The sequence below is a fragment of the Mytilus galloprovincialis genome, chromosome 2 (assembly GCF_965363235.1).
Source record: "Mytilus galloprovincialis chromosome 2, xbMytGall1.hap1.1, whole genome shotgun sequence".
NCBI classification, from domain to species: domain Eukaryota; kingdom Metazoa; phylum Mollusca; class Bivalvia; order Mytilida; family Mytilidae; genus Mytilus; species Mytilus galloprovincialis.
This window is the reverse complement of record NC_134839.1, coordinates 37,977,210-37,987,188: the sequence shown is the minus strand read 5'-3', so window position 1 is coordinate 37,987,188 and position 9,979 is coordinate 37,977,210. Positions and strand designations below refer to the sequence as shown.

The 9,979-nt window shown below is 30.5% G+C and overlaps 1 long non-coding RNA gene across 1 annotated transcript in view; it reads left to right on the top strand.

Annotated features, from left to right (window-relative positions):
* Positions 1-279: 279 nt before the first annotated feature.
* Positions 280-9,979, top strand: part of LOC143063544 (uncharacterized) — a 32,418-nt gene continuing 22,718 nt past the window's right edge. The window contains exon 1 of the long non-coding RNA XR_012975037.1: positions 280-420. This is a non-coding gene — a long non-coding RNA (uncharacterized LOC143063544). The remainder of the gene's footprint in view (positions 421-9,979) is intronic.

The window sequence follows — 9,979 nt, the reverse complement described above, 5'->3', positions numbered from 1 at the left end:
TAATATTATCAACAATAAATCTTTCCGGGGATTTTTTTTTAACTAGACAAGCCACATTTAAGTTATTACACGTGTTTCTTTAACCATTACCAAGAGTCGATGACTATTGCCGTGACATGTGATTTATATTTGGAATTTCCTCTATTTAAAAGATGTATAAAACAATTCCATATCTGTTTCAATATTTATTGAGACAAAGTGGTTAAATGCCAAATCTAAATTAATTATATGTTGTGTCGAGGCCTCAAGGATAATACATGATTAGCATATGTATAACCACATACTACTATACTCTTCACGTATTCCTCACATTGCAGTTGTAACTACTACCGTACAAGAGCAGGACTGTGTTTTTTCATTTTTTTTTCACGATGAAATTAACTGATATAGACCAGGGATATTCTTGGGTAATACTGTTTTGTAAGTAAAATGAGTTATTGTAATTATAGTATAAAGGATAGACAAGACTTTCACAATGTTTTTCTTGGGGTATCACTCTGCTCTATCATACTTTCAGTCATGTGTTATTTAATTCATTATTGAAGGATCATACATATAGATTTTTATTTGGCAGTCTTCTATGGGATATAAACATGAGAGGATAACATTTAAAAAATATTAACCACTGAGCCTTATATTCCAGCAGTTCTACAGTACGTTATCCTCTTATTTAGATTCAATTTTAACATATAATAATATTTTCACGGACATTATTACCCAACTGTTAAACGATTATCAGATTAAGATCCTCGTACTGATCGTTTGAATTGGGCCAATTGCAAATGACTTTTACGGCATGTTTTTCATGCAGCAATTTTGCGACTGTCCCAAGTAATGAACATCTCGCTTTGTGTAGACTTGTGTGGGTTTTTTTCTAATTTGTATGTTTCGGATTTTTAATTGGCGTCCATTTCTCTTATCAAACTTATATCCATTATTTATCTTAGAAACAAATGAAGCCTCCTTATGGGTAAGAGATTTTTCGCAGCGTTGAAGACCCATTGGTCTTTGGTCGGGTTATTGTTGTTTTCATGACACATTCCACGTTTCCGTTTTCTTTTCTATTAAAATAATATTTATGTTATTTAGGAGATGAAAATATTATTAACAGATTAATGAGATTACTATACAGAATTGGATTTATAATTCGTCTCAAATTTAGCCAAACAATGCAAGATCTTTAAATTTTGGTTAGCAATTTTTGTTCATTTCTCAGCGGTATTCCAACACTTGCATGTGTGACATCGTGGCAACACTGCCTGAACCGTGCCCTAAACAACTCGACCAGATAGGTTTTAAACAAAATCATTCGCTTTTCGAGTAATGTCTTTCTTCGTCGGCTTTATCTCTGATTGTAACACAGTACATGATGTATAAGTAAATGATATACCTTTCAGATCACCTATTATGTCTATGTATATCTATATATGTATGTATTCATATCCATTTATTTTTATTGTTTATAATTGTTTGTGTCACAAAAATTATGTAAGACTTTATTATGACCTTTAAGACTTAGTATTATTAATGCAAATTATGATTTATGTTGGTGTCAGTTTATGAAGATCTAAACAGATAGGAGGAAAAAGAGTTCGCTTAAATATCAATGAATTGATATCCTTAGAATGGTGTTACTTTGTTTAGACTGCAAGTTTTAAACCTTTCTCAGTACTTAGTCTATCATAGAATTTTCTTAAAAATCTATATGTTGCTGCCAGATGAATTTCTGCTTTGTTTTGTAAATTAGTTATGATATCTGTCATCGTCTTCGGTTTTTAGGGTACACATTAGTCAAAATGTTGTATTACGTACGCACAAAATACCAAAGTACTATGAAACATAGAAATAAACGTGACCTGGTAACGATGAAGCTGTAAACATATTTTTTTTGGACTTATTTTACCGAACAAGGTGATGCTTTAGTTGATACAAAAGATAAGCGAAATTGGACACCACGTGATTGTGTTATGTCAAGGAGGTGATATTCGTATCGTCTAGCAGCTTTATGTCAATATATGAAATGTTAATGGAGATTTGATAATTTTAAGACAACTTCAAAACAAATATGGTTTACTTTTTTTAAAATTGTTATTTGGACGGAGAGTTGTCTCATTGCCACTCACACCACATCTTTCTATATCTATTAACACAAATTTTAAATTCTACGCAATAATATACTTAATTTAAAGGATTCATGCAACACTATTTAATAAAATAAAAGAGATACATGATCCCTATTTTTGGTTCAAGTTTTACGTCCGGTAGTTGTACCCACCATGATCTTATAAAAATCTGAGATATGACCCATTGTTAACCTTTAACGTTTGTAGTATTTACGTGACATTCCTATATTTCCTTTTCTAGTAGACTAGTGAAACTATTGTATCATTCATCAGTTACAAAATATTTTCATAAACTATTAGTAATAAACCACCTACAACATGCAACTAATCATCAAAAACAAAACAAGGACACACAATTCAAGGTGACTACATAACAATCATAATTTTGACATGAAATGAGTAGTATCCTTACCAAAAGGTCACAAAGGAGAACAAGATAACGATTGTTATTTATTGTCTTAAACATTCCCCTTTTCAGTCCTAATTTGATATTTAAGGACTGACTTATATCGTTTTAAGTATGACAATGTCTTATTTTATTTCAAGAGGAGGAGTTTTTGCGGATTTACAATTCATTTCCATCTGATGCTCCGTATGCTTATTTTCTTATCAGGAGTTCCCTGCGCAAAAATTAACACAGTTTCCAGCAGTTTGTGTTGCAGAATATTCATTTCCATCCTGTATTATTCAATTTTATTCATTTTCAGCTCTTACCAGGCCTAGATATTCATTCCCAACTCCAACCCCAGAAAATAAAATGGCTTTTCCCTTAAGAGTGGTTAACCTTTATCATTAAACGATAAGTGCGCCTTAAAAATATTGTCATTCGTCATGCTGTATTATTGAGCTACCATTAGCGTCAAACGCAGTACATTCTATATTTTATCTTTAAATGAAAAGTGAAGTATGCTTTTCCCAGCCCCAACTATGTAATAGTATTCAATACATTCACTATCTACCCAGGTGCAAATCTAGGATTTTGAAAAAGGAGAGTGGGTGCTATCAAGCCAATGTTTTGAAACATGTAAAAAGTCTATTCAGTTTATCATGTATGTTACTCTACAATTTCTAGAAATCATAAACGTTCCAATAAAATTTGATGTTACAACATAAACGCCTGTTTGACTACAACAAGAAAAGACGCTTGTACACAGGCAAAATTTGCTCACGTGAATTTCACATGAATTTCACATGAAATTCACATGAAAAATTTCACGTGAGATTCACCTCAAACGAGTTTATACATGAAAATCAGGTGAAAATTTGTATGTGAATTTCACGTGAATTGAGATTCCCGTGATTTTCATGTGAAAATTTTCACATTAATTTCACATGAATTTTTCAACAAAAAAATTGATATTTATCTTGATTTTACTTAAATTTGAAAATTTAGATGTTGTTTGAATTACTTTATTTCAAAAATTCATGTGATTTTCATGTGAATTTCACATAAAATTCATGTGAAACTCACATGCACAAATTTCACGTGAGTTTCACGTATAAGCTCGTTTGAGGTGAAATTCACGTGAATTTTACGTGAGATTCACATGAATTTAAATTCACGTGAAATTGGTGTGAATGAAATTTGCTTGTGTAGTATGTCGTCAATTGTACGAATTGTACCACAAGTTCTCATGTCAAGTGTCTAACATTCTCAAAATAAGGACTATCAAAATGTTAACAATCATGATATGATTTGCTTAAGATAATAAACATTTTCAACAATTTGTAGGGTAGTTCATTTGTCTTTTGTTAGGTATTTAATGACAGCATTTATAAGATAATTTCGTTCTTCATCTTATATATTTCTTCGTCATATATCTTTAAAACGCATGTTAAATTTTTTTGCTTGTTCTCAAAGCTGAGGTAAAAAAAGCAATAATGTTGTTCCCTAAGTATTCAAGAACATAAGTATGCGATAAATAAGACCTGGTAAAGTATGTCTGGACATACACTAACTACTAGTATAAAAAGTCCATTGCATGTTACATGAATTACTTTTAATTACCCAAACAGATATAAGCATAATAACCATCTGAGGTCAGCTTTTGTGTTATTTAGTTGGAACCTTTCTAAAATGTAAATTTATCATTTGAAATTTAAATAAATGATACGTTATATTAAATCATGTCAGTGCCACATAACTGCCTTTTGAAATACTTACACCCTCAGGCATAGCAGTCCACCAGTAGAGATATCGGTCCAGTGAGTATGTTGAAGGCCGTACGGTGATCTATAGTTGTTAACCTCTCCGTTATATGGTCTTTGATGGAGGGATGTCATTGACAATCATACCACATCTTCCAATTGTTATAGGTCTTTATTTGAAACTTTTGTATCAAATTAATAGATTGCAGTAATGTCATAAAAACGCAAAACTATTGTAATTTTCCCCATAACGTTTTCTATGACAGTGTAAAACCAAATAATCCTATTTAAATTCAATGTAATATATTAACCGATCAAATTTGTTGTCATTAGATATTTACAGTAGGTATGTGGTAAAACAAATTTAAACAAACAATAAACAGCAAAATAAAAACAAACAAAAAATACAAAGAAGATAAGAAATAGATTTTTTTTACAATATTCAATAACCATTTCACTATGTGATCCCTACCCTCCGTCTTGATCTTAGTTCTAATTACCTTTTAAAAAGTCAACAATTCTGATGATCTGTATAAAGGAAGCGGGGTTTAACATATACAATAATGTCTGTTCATCAAGGAAATGAATGAAATGTACATCATCTAATTATATATCATTACATGGATTTTGTCTGATAACCTGTTTTCCTAACAATTCAGAATAAAATGAGATTCCTCTTCGATGACTGCTGGTTTTGCAAGTCTTTGTGCTCGAGAAACTTACATGTTACAACTATTTTCTATTTCATTAACATGAAATCTTATGCAAAATTTTGTAAAAAAAATATTCTTAAAAGAAAAATCATTAACAGGGGAGGGTTGAGATCTCACAAACATGTTTAACCCCGCCGCATTTTTGCGCCTGTCCCAAGTCAGGAGCCTCTGGCCTTTGTTAGTCTTGTATTATTTTAATTTTAGTTTCTTGTGTACAATTTGGAAATTAGTATGGCGTTCATTGTCACTGAACTAGTATATATTTGTTTAGGGGACAGCTGAAGGACGCCTCCGGGTGCGGGAATTTCTCGCTGCATTGAAGACCTGTTGGTGACCTTCTGCTGTTGTTTTTTTTTCTATGATCGGGTTGTTGTCTCTTGAGCACATTCCCCATTTCTATTCTCAATTTTATTATAGGTACAAATTTGCTTCACGTGAAGATTTTAATATCCAAACTTGAAATATTAGATAATTCCGTCATTTTTTTTTTAATTTACTTTATATAAATATCCAAGAAAATCTTTCAAATTGATTTTAAAAAAATGCATCAGGGGAGTTTGCAGAACAAAACAAAACAAATAAACAATACATCTGATTGGTAGGTTCTGTAGTAGAATAAGGGGTGGAAATGATACCTGCCAGTGAAAACTGAGGGTATGTTGTTGGATAATGACACATATTTTGCCTTGTAACATGCCAAAATAGAACCCATCAAATAGGAGTTTCAAAAGAGTTTGACTCCTTTACGAAGCGTCGAGTTGTATTTCACAATTACTACCCGACATGACTGCGTATTTCTTCCTTCCTACAACAATGATCAACACCCTTATCGTAATATTAGCAACTAAATTCCATGTCATGACAAAGTATGAAATTTTAAAACGAGAAAACCAACCCAATGATGACATCAGTTTAACGAAAAAACAAATCTTTGCAACAACACAACATTTGATAAAACTGAAAAAGACCAAATTTGAAATGGCCTGACGTAACAAATTGATACGAAGCACAACACACTAACATAAAAAGACCCTGAGTATCGATCTTAGAGTACTCGCAGCTACTTAAGTTTGTTCAAAGTGGATTAAAGCTGATAAATTAATCATGTTCTTAAAGACTTAGTTCAAATTAAAGTGCATCTCACACATACAAATCAACTTGAATCACAATTAATTTATTAGTGAGTGAGTTCTTTGAACAGATTTTAACATTCTAAACTTATCATGTGTCGCCTGGAGCGATAATAAACAAAACATAACTGTATTATTAATTGGAGATTTAACAAAAACCCAATCAAAATTAGAATATATTAGAATATATATACCTAAAATTAACCAACTGTATAGACATATAATTATGGGTTTTCCATCTAACATTCTTGTCATCGATGACTGGCAATTTTTTATTTTTATTGTTTGACCTATTATTCTTCTATTTATTATAGTTTAGCATCCCAGTATTCTCTATTCTATTTTACCCTTTATTGTCTATTCTATTTTACCCTTTATTCTCTATTCTATTTTACCCTTTATTCTCTATCATGCCCATTATTCTCTTTTTTGTACACCCCAACCAGAGACTTTTTAATGGCATAAAATCAAATCAGGCAATTTGTTTATTTCTTATTCATGTTTTTCATTGTGCTATCCCTGGCCTTTTCTATCTTACTATACACTTTATTTTTACTATTTCTTGAAGCCTGTACACGTATATACATCCATCATTGCTATGTTCGTCTTTGGTGTATATTTGTCCCTTTGGTAATACATACACCTCAATATGTTTATATCTAACGTAAGCTATGTACAAGTGTAAACCTATTTTCTAATATCAATATATTCTTTTAATGTTGTTTATAAAACATATGTTAACAATTGCTATAACACTTGAAAATGCTTTAACCAAAACTGTTTTATTGTTCTAATAACATAAAAATAAAATATTCAACTTCAAAATGTTTTAAAAGCGGTTCACTGTAGATTGCATTGTAAGCTAAAACGTCTGAATATTTTATGAAAAATAAAAGTACGAATTAAATGATAGATGTCTTTTGTAAACATTTTCATGTCATGAACATGATTTGCTTGTTTAACACATAATATTAATGTATATTTAACTATGAATCAACGAAAATAGAACAATTGTAAGAAGTACAAGTTATACAAAGCTTACAAAGCCTCTTACAAAGTTGAATGTATTAAAGAAAAGCCAACACATCTGTTTAAATTTTCCACAGACCACATCATTAACGCCTGCTTAAAAAGTTGAATTTATTACATAAATAAAAATCACATCTGTCTATATTTTTAACAGACCACATAATAAAGCTATAAACGGTTAGCTGACAAACATTTTGACAAAGTGTTTTTTCATTTTCTCATTTAATATTTAGAAATGTTACAGTAAATGATAAAACATTGCTATACATGCTTTCATACAAAAATTAATAATATGTTTTGTTTCTCTAATTACTATATTCAGTAAATGTCTACAATCGACCACATACTTAATTTGATCAATCAATAAATGATTGCCATTTTGACTAGAATTGCTTAAATTTGTGCTGAAAAACAAATTACATCAAAGTTATATGTGGGTTGTCGTAAAGTTTTAGAAATTTTGTTTCGATTCCGAGGGAGCGAAGCATAGTTTGATTCATACATGTTGTATTGAAGGAGAACAACAAGAAACCGATTCTAAAAACATTTGCTTTTAATGTAACAAACTATTAAATGACAACCTTGTCCGTAGCTTTGTCTAACTTCTTTTGGCACATTTGGTTGTGAAATCAATATCAATTCATTTTGAAAATGCGTTTTCTCTAAATCCTAAAAACATATTTATAATATAATTCAGTAATTCAAAATAAAACCTTCGCTTTGTTGCACTTAATGCTTTTCTTGATTTATACGAAAACTACTTTATAAATTAATTTTCAGTCTTAAAATCAAATAAATGTCTAATATGTGCTATTCAAAAAGTCCTCTATTTGATTTAAAACATGTTGTGTTGTCCGTTTTTATACGTGTACAAGTAATTTATATGTTATTTTCTTACCATTGAATTCATTTAGATATACATGTATGTCTTTTTTTGTATAAAAGTTGAAAAAAGAAAATCTCTCAATTACACAGAGAATTGTGTCTGTGGTAACAATGTTTGACGTTTATAGATTTTGCACTATTATTTTGCCACCTACATTGATATGCGACATTCATATTTGACAAGGGACATGACACAAAAAACAGTTATCGAACTGACATAGTTTGACTTTTGTCAATAGGTGCACATTTGTAAACGGTGAAATAAAACAATTTTAAGCTAATATAGTATGCATTAGATACGTATATAATATGACTTAGTGCAGTTGGAAGATTTTCAGTCCATGTTATAATAATCACATTAAATATATGTTTCATTATAATACGATATGTTTATTGGCTAACAGCAATCTCGCGTCATTCTGAAATTGGTATTCATTTCGAAATGAATTTTAACATTTATGATGACACACATTATCACAATAAAGTGCACTGGTAAATAAAAGAAAGAAAAAAAACATGATAGTAATTACAATGACAAAATGTAATTATAAGTATTAAACGCTTCTTTTAGAAATTTCATAGGGTTGTAAAAGCATTGCCCGTGGTCTCATTTTTAGAATGCAGGGCTGCTGCGCTTAATACAAAATGTTCTTCCGTCAACGAGTTTACCAAAGAGAAGTATTCAATTCTTAAATGTTGACTAAGGCTTTCTTAACACGCGTAAATAAAAATTACATAAAGAGATATAGAAGGGAGAATACATTTCAAGATACACGATATAATAGTGCGAAGGGATTTGAACACTTTTTATATAAAAGTTTTCTAGTCATGAATATTCTCAACTTGGCAGAATTATCCTGTTTTCCTTCACCCAATTGTTTATTTACGGAATCCCGAATATTTTTACTTGTCATAGCAACATAACGGGTATAACCAATATAACGGGCCTGCCAACACTTTTGGGGTACATCAAGCGATTCTATCTGTTTGGGTTTCGGGCTTTTTAATTATATTGTTTTCTGTATAATATTTTTATGGACTGTTTTTCGTCTGTTCGTTTTTTTGTCGTCAGTCATCATGGTGTTCTAAGTTTTTCAAATTGAAGTTAATATGGCTCCCTTATTTTCTTCTCTGTGTCTATTTCCCCGACCTAAATTGGATAATGAGATAGGTCATCGTCTTTGTTGTTTTAGGATACCCATGAGACCACGTGTTCCTCTTAGTAAAAAAAAAAGGAAATACCATGGAACATCGATAATAAACGTGACCTTGTTCAATTAAAGCTATAAAACATAACGTTTCGACGTATTTCACTACTAGAACATTGGTACTTTGGTGGATATATGGCCCAATGAGTATGTTATATCAAGGATGGTTTATCAATCAAATGGAAATGTATATCTACTATCAATAACATGTAATTGTTTAAAAGACCTCTGAATTGTTATAAGATATTTGGTAATTGTAAGACAAGTTAAAACAAATTATAAGTACTTATTTTAATTTCAATGCAATTATACATTTAATTCAAAGAATTTATACAATCATGTTTAAAAAGATTAAAAAGATACATGTATCTTACCCGATGATTTGATCAGTTTTAACGAACCAAAGTAATACGCAAACTTAAAAATTGCAAAAAAACTGTGACTCAACCTATCTATTGCTCACCTGTAATGTTTGAAGTATTACATTCTTGTTTTTTTGTTGTTCTAGTATTGAAACGATTGTTGTGTCTCTGATGTGTCGTAGTTCTCTTATTTTGATACGTTTCCCTCAGTTTTAGTTTGTAACCCGGATTTGTTTTTTCTCTATCCGATTTATGAATTTTGACCATCGGTATACTTCTGTTGCCTTTATTTATATATCATTGATCAGTTACAAAGTATTTTTAAACACAAAATATGCCATATACAACATGCAAATTATTTTCAAATTCAAAACAAAGACA